This window comes from Amyelois transitella, chromosome 12, assembly GCF_032362555.1.
Source record: "Amyelois transitella isolate CPQ chromosome 12, ilAmyTran1.1, whole genome shotgun sequence".
In the NCBI taxonomy this organism is placed as follows: Eukaryota; Metazoa; Arthropoda; class Insecta; order Lepidoptera; family Pyralidae; genus Amyelois; species Amyelois transitella.
The window spans coordinates 6,274,920-6,288,047 of NC_083515.1; positions in this window are offsets into that span (position 1 = coordinate 6,274,920).

Sequence of the window (13,128 nt, forward strand, 5' to 3'; positions counted from 1 at the left end):
ATTTATTTAATAAATAACAAATAAAGTCTTAGTGTAGTTTTGAAAATCTATCTTCGCTTCATGACCTAAGCTGTGCAACCGCCGCTCAAGTATACCGCGTCGGGCGGAAAATGTCCAAAGTTTTCTAATATAGACGGGTTTCAGTCTTCACATGAATGTATTATTTCAGCACTCTGCCACAACTTCGAACTATCTTATTAATTTATGCAACAGCGGTTACTAGAGTGAATTACTAAATTAAGTATTATTTTGATGCATTTTAGTATGGTCTCACATCTTTCATGCCTTTTTAGTACAAAAGATCAAATTGATACACCTAAGGGCACCTCTTGTTCACAACATTGTTTCTTAAATGTACGCTCCTTACAACTCGTATGGCAGAAAAGACGTGTATCGTGGATAAGACGTGAAACGTTCTGACCAATAAAAAAAAACTACTAAGAACCTGAATGAGTTATAATGATCAAATTTGTTTAGGTTTTCATTTTGGTCAGATCTTGATTATCAGACGATAGTCGTCTTCTTCGCCAAACTTTGGTCACGGTTACATCCTCACCACTCTGGAGAGGAGATTCTGGATTGAGCAAGTCAGGTTTTCTTTTACACGCACCCACTCCTGACTGACCCCGCAACATTCTTGCAGAAGCATGTAATGACGTTTCCTCACGATTATAGCTATGAAATTTTATAATTAATTAATTGGTAGAAAGATCGTGTTAACTATTTATGAAATAATTAACAATGTTATAGAGTCTGTACTTTAGTTGGAAAATTAACATAATGTGCACTGTACATGTGGTAAGTGATACATATTGCATACAGTATCGCTTACAGACAGTTTGCCGTATTTACTTTGTATAAATAAGCTGTTCATTTCATGTTAAGCTTGTTTTATAATACTAAATATCAAAAGTTAGATTAAATAAAAATTAACTAGGCTGGTCTTTTCAACACGGTAAAGTTAATAATTTTAAATAGATATTTTATATGATAGTCTCCATCTGGAGAGTCCTTCCCCTTGGTAGTTATAAAATGAGAGTAAGGGAATAGGCACATTTACAGCTTTTAAATAATTAATTTCAATTTCAATTTCAAATTCTTTATTGCATATCATAAAGTACGATCGCGTTCATATCTGCAGTCATAGTTTTAAAATTCTTACGGGTTAAAATAGCGTGCACTGTGGTTCCACTAGATACACACACACATGCATATTTAAAAAGAATAAATATTCCTTCAAATGAATACGGTCTTTAATACCAATGATATTACTAAGTAAAACAGTTTATTATTCTATGACATATAACATAACAAAACAGAAAGAGACGGTAATCAACGATGGCCGAACTGGGCCCGATAATTGTCGATCGAGATATTGTCGTCTCTCATTATTTGCATAAGATTTGCCTATACTAGGGAAGCCTGCGACTGCCAGACTTATGTCATTTCAATAAGGTTGAAAGTTTGTCTGCACACGACCCTAACATAGGTAGTGGTTCCTTTGAAAGTTATTGGGTAGCAATTTTATTACTTCGTGTGAGCAAGTGAGATCTAAGATATATTAGATAATCTCGCTTGCTCACACTCGCTTGTTCTAGTTACTAGCGTTACTTGGATTCCGAAATTATTCATGCACTTTTTTGTCAATTTAAAAAATAAAATTAGTTTTACTGACAATTTTTAATGTTTCAAGGTGTCATTTCAACTATGTAACTGACTGACTAACTAACTGATATCTAAGAATTACAATACCCGTGTCATCAAACACGGAAATCAGCAAGAAATGTTAAACAAGAGGGAGCAAAATAAAACATTAAATAATTAAAATTAGTAAATTTTATTAAAACAGTTTACCTATAGTTTTGTTTACATATTGATGATTATATAAAGCTATACATACAGCATATTACACTAATTGTATCATCTACTTATCTCCTGTTATTAAGGTTACAGCTTAATTATTCGTTTTCATAAAGAAAAGATATTGAAGCTGTCCTTAAAATACTATCTAAGTAATTAGTAGTTTTAATATAAACTGGCAGAACCTTTCACGCACTATATGAACTTGATGCACAGGGCAGTTGTCTTGCACAAATGATATTGTTGGCATATCATCAATCGGATAAATACACCGCACAGTTGGTAACATGGTTTCTTCCAGCACTTGCACATAATGATCAGCTGTAGGGCGTCCTGCTATCCACACCTGTTCCCCAGGTCCAGCAGCACTCATCCAGCCCCACATATTTACAGATATGCGTCCAGACTCCATATTTGGCATAATATTTTTTTCTTCATACCGAGTTGCATTTCTTTGCCATAAATGAAGCCTACCGTGTTGCGATGACGTAAACGAACTTTTCGTCCGTAAATATGCTTTTTTCCAGTCAAAATCCAAATACTGCCTAGCAAATTCTAAATGTTTTTGCTTATTTATTTCGGATAAATACGGCTTTCTTGCTGGCTGTCTGTAGTGTCTGTGGTGTAGTCCCTCACGGTGCAAACTCGACGAACAGTAACCACTGATGTGTCGAACTGTTTCGCAAATGTTCAGGTCGGTAATGAAGCCATTATTTTCGTACTGTTCCACCATGGATCTTCGCTGTGTGGCGTGTCGCTGTGTTGATAAGCGGACGACGGCCGCTGCGCGGCGACTTTTTACACTACCCTCTTCTTGATGGCGCGTTACCCAACGCTTTACCGCTTGTTGTTTATAGTGTTATTTGTGTGAATGTGTGAGTGTTAGCGGTGACTTGCAAGCTATAAAGTTTTGCGAACTATGACTGCAATTATGAACGCGACCGTACATCAGTTAAATTACAATTACTACTTATAAATAGGTACAATATGAACCCTTTTGGGCATCGCAATTATAAAATAATAGGGAACGGCGGGCAGGTTTATGTCGACTATTATGTTGAATATAGCAATAAAAAAAAATGTCGTATTATATTTGGAGAGAACATTAATAAGTAATTTAAAATGATTTGATGACATTATGGGTGTGGTTCCCCTACAAAGGTTTCTTGCACCACAACCCAAGCCAGGTAATAGTGCACTAGCAGTTTCATTCCGCTCAAGCCGATTATGACCGTCCGCCGGTTCCTACAATGTCGTTCAATAACACAGAAGACCATTTAACGTAGTAGAGAAAATATACCGAAGTACCTACCTTAGAAGAAGCTTTTCATCATAAAAATATAATTCATTAGACTAATTAACCAAAGAGGAATCTGAAACCAAACATTAATGTCATAATGAAATGGACTTGACTCTAATTGGTTTTGTTCTCTCTTTGATATTTTACTTATTAATTTATAAATACAGAAATAAAAAGTTTTTACCCACAACTGCGCATACGTAATTTCATCTTTGGAATTTTTTAAATTCTCATTAGCCTAAGTAGAAATGTGATTATTATTAAGATTCCTGTGAGATAATTTCAAATATAATTTTCCTCATTTTATTCATAACTGTTGAATAAGACCACAACAAGAAGACAAATAAAGGACAATTAACCTGGAAAGCTGGGTCAAGTATGAAGAGGCAGACCGAAGTAATTATGGCTAGGCATCATTAATAGACTTAAAAATAAAGACAAAGTGGAATGAGAAATGTAGAAAACCGGAGCAAGTGGTGAAGGGTGTTATTGAGACCACGTTAAGATTAGAGAGAGAGGGAGAGCCCTACCTCTTCTACAAATGACAAGGACAAAATAGTCAAAAGCTCGTGGCCGCTAAGAATTCTATATTTAATAAAAGCTAAATGTAGAATTCCTATAATATCGTCAAAACGATCTCTAGCGCTAATCCATTATTATTCAATATAGTGTTGGAATATTTTCTTGAGATTGCTAAAACATTTTTTCGTTATTATCTTTGATTGCGTTTTAACGATTGTACCCGATAGGTAATACTCCCTAAGTGGAAAGAGGTAGTTTCTGCCTAGCCCTCCGGGAAAGAGGCGTGATTTTATGTATGTATACTCCCTAAATCCATTTTATTATAGAATAGAATAGATTTATTTTCAAAATTGGATACAAGGTATCACTTATTAACATCACATCACTTAAATCTAATTATATCTCATACCACTTCCAAAGCATACTTCCAACTATACTGCACTACACTATCAAAACCCATTTCATTAAATAAAATAATAATAGGACTAAATCGCATTGTTTGAGGTAGCCATGAAATAAAAATGAAATGGGGGAGAGAGAAAAAGAGAACACCCATACTAACCTATAGATGAATAAAATCTTAAGAAAATTAATTTTGCTTGTGTAACCTATTTAAATGTCTGCCAGTGTGTCCAATAAGAAAGGCTGCAGAACTCAACCCGTGAGAACGTTCTAGAATATCGTCAGAATGATCTCTACAATAACCATCTACCCGCGTCAATCCATTACTATTCAATATAGTGCTATAGACCCCATTCTTTGAGATTGCTCAGTTGTTTCCTGCAAAAATTTTCTCAATAGTATCTCTGATTGTGTTTCTTCAATTTTACACGAAACCTATTACATACTCTTATCTAAACCATTTTAAGTAAATAAAAAATATCGTCAAATTATATTTTTCCAATACATTTTATATGTAGACATCCCAGATCCAAATCAATCAGAATTACATCATGAATGTGAGAATGTGTTAAATGTTCTAAAGCTCTGAAGATAGGTAGATATGTTCAATTTATTGTAGAAGTATTTTTGTTTTATTCTGGTTTCGGGAAATCGTTACATAAATAACCAGGAAACATGTCTGTAAAAGTGTACCCGCTTCAATTACTATATTTACCTACAATGATTTGAATACTTGCTACTTTTATTTACCCTTTTCACGTTAGAATATAGTGCGACAGCCGGATTGACTTGGGGTCGACTGATTTTTTGATTCGGATCCTCGGGATGAAATAAACAGATTATATCACATAGTAGTGTAAGTGTTTTTCTTATATATTTTGGTTTATGTACGCAGTTTTATTTAGTTTTCTTGCAACCAAAACTAAAAACAAATATATATTTGAAGATAAGTTGTTAAGAAATCAGTTGTAGTAGGTACGATTGAAGAATAAGAGCGTATGGCACACGAGTATGCAGCATCGAGTCAATTAAATCAATTCACATACAAAAGATTGAATATATAGAAAAAATATTTTTTTATAAATACGAACAAAAACCTGCACATCACCCCGTAACAGTAAACACTACTAAACTTAAATACATTATTCATGACAAAGCGATGACCCGAGCCAATGAATACACACGACCGATGTTACATTTTATATTGTCAATGTTACTAAATAAATTCTCGCATCTACCAATCACACACTGGGATCACGTGCCGGCCGTCCGATGAAAAGTATAATCCAATCAATTATTACACTCGTGTCCCAATTTCGAAAACGTGAAGCGCAAAGAGCAAAATTCAACATCGAAAAAATGAGTTTTTTGTGTTACGCCAACGTGCACTATTTTTAAGGTTATCTAATAATGCATACCCACATCTTCCATGCTGGTATGAGCATAGTGTGTGCCTATTGCTTCTCTTCCTGAAACAGTTTCCATACTGGTCTTGTAAAAAAAGTCGTCGAAGAAAAGGAAGTGGTTATATAGGTATGTTAACTTTATAATTATTAGCTCAATCTGAATATCAAAATAACGATATTGTTTAGACCCTCATTAGACATACATATATCTAGATTCCGGCTTACAATTACAATAAAACATAACATTCAACAATAATATTTAATATAAATCATTAATCATTAGAGTAGATCAGAATTAATCATTTTATAAGCCATCCCAAAAAACGTAGCCCTCGGGTATTGTGACAACAAGCTCTGTCTAACCCATAATGGATAGAGGTGTGAATTATATGTATGGTGAACCCTTAAGAAATGACCCGACTCGAAATAGTAATCGATTGTTGATATCAGTAAAAAAAGGCAGATAACCAACATACTATAAGCTACTTTAATTACGCTAGAATAGTGTAACAATGGGATTGTCTTGTAGAGATTGCAGTGCGATTAGGCTGTCTTTAGTACTTTCGTCTTATAATATACCTAAATGTCCTGGATTGGTTGTAAAATAAAGACTACGGTAGCTTTCTCTCCTCTCACTAACGCCCTATGAAAAGTATAAAATCACACGATTTATACACAAAACCTTTTTATCATTCCACTTTTCGCATTCACATAGCGAATCGCAACGTTATAACAAACACATCTGTCTAGTCAACAAAAAAAGCACTACAATTGCAAAACTTCATGGTTGTGATTTTAGTGAAACCGCCATTGCAGTTAAAACACAATTTTTGTTTTAACGCTCGTAGCTTTGTGTATTGTCTAGCATTTACGTAACTTTAAACATGGATACGATAAATCATTTAAATATGGTACTTTCTCTCTCTCTCTCATCTTTCCATATTCTCAGTTGCATCCTCCGCTACTATGCTTTGGGATTTATATCCGTTTTTTTATCACTTCCTGTGAAATTCGTAAGAGACAATAATAAAATTAATTCAACAACTCTGCATGTCATAAATGGTCATATAACCCGATTGCTAATATTATTTTTCGGCATTCGGGATCACGAAATGAAAATGTTTAAAATCAAAAGAAAATATCTATCTCTTACCCCGTTCAAGTTCTTTAATCCAATAGGCATAATCCTAAGGGGCACTTAGTCGATGCCGACGCAATGCAACCTCGTGCAGTTTTTCCGCAACGTTGCAGCGGCATGAATGCAGTCATAACTCCCCCGAGCCCGCTCAAACTAAGTTCTCAACCCTCACATAATTGTCGGCTTATAAAAGTACAAGCCGCCCCTTTGAAAGTTTCCGTCATTGAAGTTCACTGAGTTACGAATAATTTAGATGAACGGGTTTCAATGAACAAACGATTCCAGATAAAAATGTTATTACTGACGTTTGACAAATTATTCGAGTTTATTTAAAAGGAAGAACTTATTTTATCAGAACTAAATTTAATTATCTATAGAATTCTACATACATACTTATATAAATATATACACCAAACAAATAAATATATTAATACCTACAGACTCATACAGGTATCTATTAAATAAAATAGCTCAATTACTCGTAGAGAGAGAGGATCGCACAAGTCCGAACTTAAAGTAAATTACAGATTGTGCTATTTTTATGTCCACTGAAAGTGAATTCCACAACCGTGCTGTCATAAATGAAAATGATTTCTATAGTTTGACATGTTTGTTTCTAAGAAAGCGTAGGCGAGCACTGAGACGGGATTTCCCAAAAATCCTGCTGGAACAGAAATAGACGAGACTTTTGGGCTTATTTTACTCGTAGTGTATTTTATATAAATAATAAATCCTTCATCGAATAACATGTTAAATGCCAATACCATCGTACTGTAATTTACAATACAATTTAATCTTTATTACAATTGGAATTTTTTACTGGTATATACTTTTATATCCGAAAATTTAATTGAGTGTTCATTCAATCACAAATTGTGTCATATAGGACGGTTCATCCCAAAAATACTAAAACGTCAACATTTTTGCTCTTCAATTACACGGCACACAACAAAATGGACTCGCAAAATAAAACAATGGTACATCCGGCGTCACACGTAACGCGGGTCAGCAAGACAAGCATAAAAGATATATTAAGGGAGAACAAACAAAATATTTACAAATCTAATTACAGAGAGGAAATGTTGCTAATATTCAGAAGTTGCCGAGAAAGCGGGACGTGCCGGGGAAAGCACGCAATGAAGGAGTTTTTCAAGGAAATGAGTTAACTTTCACAGCTGAGGGCTAATTCTACGCGTGCCGTTGTAAATTGTGCCGTTTAGGGATCCACTCATCTGCGACAAAAGGGTTTGTACACTCTAAAACTTGCTGAAGTACTTTGGTAGAGTGAGGACTTGGGGAAATATAATGAGCGGATTTTCGCAACAAGTGTTTTTTTCGCTCGCTTGACTATCGCTCTTACAAACAGCCTTTTCGGCAAAAGCGCGCACGCTTCCAGTTGGGACGAACCTCGGCCTTGGATTTTGCCTTTTTGCATTGACTAACTTCCATTTATAAGAGCGTTAAAGGATGAGTGAAAGCTATCGGTTAATAGGTTAAAGTTAATCAATTAGAATCTCTCTCCTGTATTACACACATGCACTGCACTTACGGCAAGATACAATGTGGTCCCAAGCTGGATACATTCTCCTCATAATTACTTGATTTTCTCACTTCTGGACCTGATGGGGTGAACCATAATTTGGTAAATTTTCCACATTCAGCATTAGATACCTTCTCAAATATATCTCTTCATTAATTTAATTTATTATCAAAAACATATAAAGGTGTTGAAGTTGAAATAATGTATATTACCAAACATTCATCATTATATTGTTATTCCTTTGAAGCTCGAGTAAGTACTTATCAAATCTTCTACAGACGGGAGAACAATAATCGCATCTATAACAAAGAAAGCAACAACAAAGTCAGTTCACCGATATCACGACTTTATTCCATCACAAAAGAGAATAGCAAATTATAACATCAGTTTACAAACTTTTGCGAATTTTCGAATCCTTTCAACTGAGTTGTAATAAGTTTATTAGACTTGGAGGCGTTTCATTGTACCAGAAATAATAACGTCTCTATTGATGAAAATGTACACCTACACGTCACTTGAAATTTCACAATATTAATAAATACATTTTCTTCACGAACCAACCAAATAGGCAGAGAGACGTCTTTCCACATGTCATCCCTGCATACCTACTTCTTTGGTTTTTTCCCACACCCTCATTCATATTTTTTTATTATAAACTCGTCGGTTAAATTTCAAATATTCATCATTACTCTCACACACAAGCTACAGTCAAAGTTCGCGATCCCTCTAGGATACGCTAAACACCGCAATCGAAAAAAAAACCGCTTAACACTTATTTACACATATTTGACACAGTTTAATTGTTCTAACCTAACTAACTAATAAACATTTTTGTTCATTATTTTGGGCATCATTGAAACCCTCAAGGATTAATAATTAACCCCAATTTTTTTCACATTTCCAATATTTCTTCGCTCCTAATAATTGCAACGTGACGTTATATAGCCTAAAGCCTTCCTCGATAAACGGTCTTTTCAACACAAAAATAGTTTTTCAATTCGAACCAGTTGTTCCTGTGATTAGCGCGTTCAAACAAACAAACTCTTCAGCTTTATAATATTAGTATAGATACGTTCTTTACTCTCTAACGAAATTCACAGTCACAACAATAACATGCATGAATGGTCCATTATCATTTTTATTTTAATTCATGAAAAAAGCATTACCTAGAGGAAAAAGGCCTTTCCAATTTTGCACAAAGGCAACGTTTTAATTTTTCTGAAGGAAACATTTTTCTGTCTCACCGCAATCTACTCGGAAACCATAAATTAAGACACCTCCCAATTTAAACGCGCTGAAAGAATCCATGTCTCAGTAATTGATTGGATGGAGAGACCCCGGTGCAACCTTTGCTATTAATTGTATGGCTTTGTCCCAATCACAATATGAATCTTAGAAGCTACATTTCTATTTCAGCTTTTTCAATTTAGTTTTTAACCTGAATCGTACTTAAAAAAAGTATCGCTTAAGAATTTTATTCCGAATTCTGTAGGTTTGAAAAGTTATAAATAAATTATATTTACCAAGTGGTTATATTTCCTTTTACTTACCTATTATCACAGAATTATTAATAGTGTACTTTATGCTATTAACGTGTACGGTACGCCCGTGTTGGTATCTAAAATACATTTTCACTGACCCTTACTAATTTGTTTTCAATGGAATAACTCAGTCATTCATTGTCGGGATATTACTATGCTCCGTAGAATGCGAGTAAAATTGGATACTACTATAGAGTTATAAATATTATGTATTTATATATGTAGTCGTAAGGCTTTGTTGTAATTGAGTAGGTATTTTAATATGAAATGTGATTTTTTCTCTTGTAAAGCTTTATGGCTCATATAAAGCTGTTAAAAATGGCAATTTGTAAACAATGTAATGATGTTTAATTTATTTATTTTCCTAAAGATATGTAAATAAATAATAAACGCAAGAAACTGTAATTTTATAAACGATATTTTACTCATTACAAATATACCAGCTCAGTTCTCCCCTAAACTAATAATCAACTACCTAACTTATAAATAATTAAGTACATAGAATCCGTCAATAATATACTCCTTGTAAATTTCAATATCTTCCGTCATCCCGGGACTGATCATTTATTTAGTAAACGCCTTTATTGAAATGGTCCGCAGAATTTCTGATTACTTGAATTTGTTGCGGAGTTTGCCTCCAAAGGCGGTATAATGAGCCCTTGGTCTTATCGGAGCCATTTTGGTTTCAAACGTCGGGTCCAGAATTAGATTTTGTTAAATAATGATAATTTAGATATTTGTTTTTCTTGTAACTTCGAGTAAGAATATTGCCCGAATTTGCATAATCGCAGCCTAACTTGGTTGCTTGGGCAAATAAAGTTATTTGTCGTTAAGAGTTGTGAGCGGAACTTTTTGTTTTTTTAGTCTCGTCAGAAAAACAAGTTTATTATTGTGGATAGAACACTTTTTCGTTCGCTCTACTCAGGGTGGCTTTGGTATCGGACCTGACGCAGAGATAATATTCATGATTTTAATGACCTTTGTATTGTCAACGTCATCCTCCTGGCATTTGTATCTCTCGAATCCTTCCTAGGCAAAAGTCTATAGCTCGTCTAGACTGAGAACAAAAACTTACTTGCGGCTTCACCTATTAACATTAAATTTATATGAAATTCCATAGGAACAATACTTTTTCCGGTTTTAATTTCCTTCTTAATATTCTTTGTAATGTGTGCGAGCTTTTATGAAGGACAATCACTAGCTTGTAAAACGGAAAACAAACACACTTTCACATTTAGAATATTATTACGGATGGATTGATTCTTATGATAACAACTTCGCTTTTTCAGAAAACCAGAAAAGTACATTTCAATATCAAATGGAACTAGTCCGATAGAAGCACTAATCTAAAAGGATTTTATTACTTTCCTCAGCAAACTGAAGAATGCCGACCGAGACGATCCAACCATCTTACATTTCAATATCGTTTCGGTAACATTGAAACGCTTTCAATTACACAAAGGGAATTATGTAACTTACATGCTCGCTACTTACGCTGTAGAATTAGATTGCTTGATACAAGAGACAAAGAAAAATTGTTGCTGACAATATTAAATAATTTTCATATCACTTTCACCCGTACAAAAATTCGAGTTTCCTGAATTTTAGTAAAATTAATAAGAGGGAAAATTTGTTTTAGGATTAAGTTATTACTCAATTCAAAATATATTTCTTCATTCATTGTGTTCATAATTTAACGTGGCTGATGAAGTGAACGATGAGATATCGACAGATATCTAAAATTACTCGTCTCGGTGTTTTAGCCACAAATTATCCATGTCCGTTATCTGACTAAAGCCGTTTCGTCACCGAGAAAGACAAAAGTAAAAAAATCAGGAAATCGTAGCAAGCACTCGTAGCAGTCGCGTAGATGCCGTAAAAACGATCCGTAGCAGTGTAGAAGCAGTTCGTAGCCAATACTCGTACCAACCCTTAGATCCCTGCCGAACATTTAGTTCCCGTTTAAAGAAAAAAATAATGTTTCTAAACGAACAGGCAGCTATGACAATTTTTTTTTTCATTTTTTATATGTTGATAAGCATATAGTATAGATTTTTTTATTACAAAATAATAATTATTACAACGGAAGGACAGACCAAATTAAGGCAAAAACAAATTACCCTGTCCATAAGTGTACCCGGAGGGTTGCGATTAGACAGGAATGGAGCGGTATTATACTATAGCCAAATGGGTACTTTACTTGGCCACCGACATGTCCCTGATTGACGACTACCAACACCCTGTCAAGAATAAACGATTTATAATTTAATTAAATTAAAATCCGTGTGGTTCCCGGCACCAATACAAAAAAGAATAGGACCACTCCATCTCTTTCCCATGGATGTCGTAAAAGGCGACTAAGGGATAGGCTTATAAACTTGGGATTCTTTTTTTTAGGCGATGGGCTAGCAACCTGTCACTATTTGGATCTCAATTCATAATTAAGCCAAATAGCTGAAAGTGGCCGATCAGTCTTTTCAAGACTGTTGGCTCTGTCTACTCCGCAAGGGATATAGACGTGACCATATGTATGTATGTAATTTAATTATTCCCATCAATCCAGTTCATACGTGTTCATCGCTGACGGGATAAAAAAGACAATAGTCACAATATAAATAGAAGGCCACGTTTGGAAGGCTAACTCAATTAGAGTTTTATAAGCTCGCGGCCGCATAAGCAACTGCTAATGAACAAAACGTTGCTGAAACAGCAAAATAAACCAAATCCCTTTAGAGTCGGAACCGCCCGTCAAGTAAGAGTATCAGCCTCTGTGGAATCAGGAAGTATTAATGAAAGCCGATTATATTCCATCGATAGACTTATAGAAAATTGGCGTAATAAATACAGAAGAGACTTGTTTATACCTACTTGAATGTTTATCTACTTAAGTATTAATTTTGTTTAAACCTAAATACGAAATCAAAATTATTGATTGATGTCAAAGTTGGGTTACTGTACCATAACACAAGTTTTCAACTTAGTTTGAGGCTAATTCAAATTCAAAATTCAACATTTTTTATAATTATTATAGGATACTTCATATCGCTTATTGTCAAAACATATTATGGTTTAACAACATTGGTTGACGTCAAATAAATTACTTAAAACTAAGTTTACTGCCGCTTCCAAGGCGTCAGTGCAGAAGAAGCGGTAACAAACTGCACTGCAGCATTTTCTACAATAATTCAATCTGTGTTATATTTTGTCTTGTATAAGTATATATTTATTTATATCTGCATATAATAAATAATAAAGCATTATTAACTATTTAGTTTGACTATAATACAATCCAATATGAGTTTATTAATTTACAAATTTTAGTTTTGATAAAGCAGTGAGAGCTTTATAGTTCATGCAAAAGAAAATATATATACCTAGTTTCTTTTTTGTATTAATTAAATTGCTGTCGTTTTTTTTTA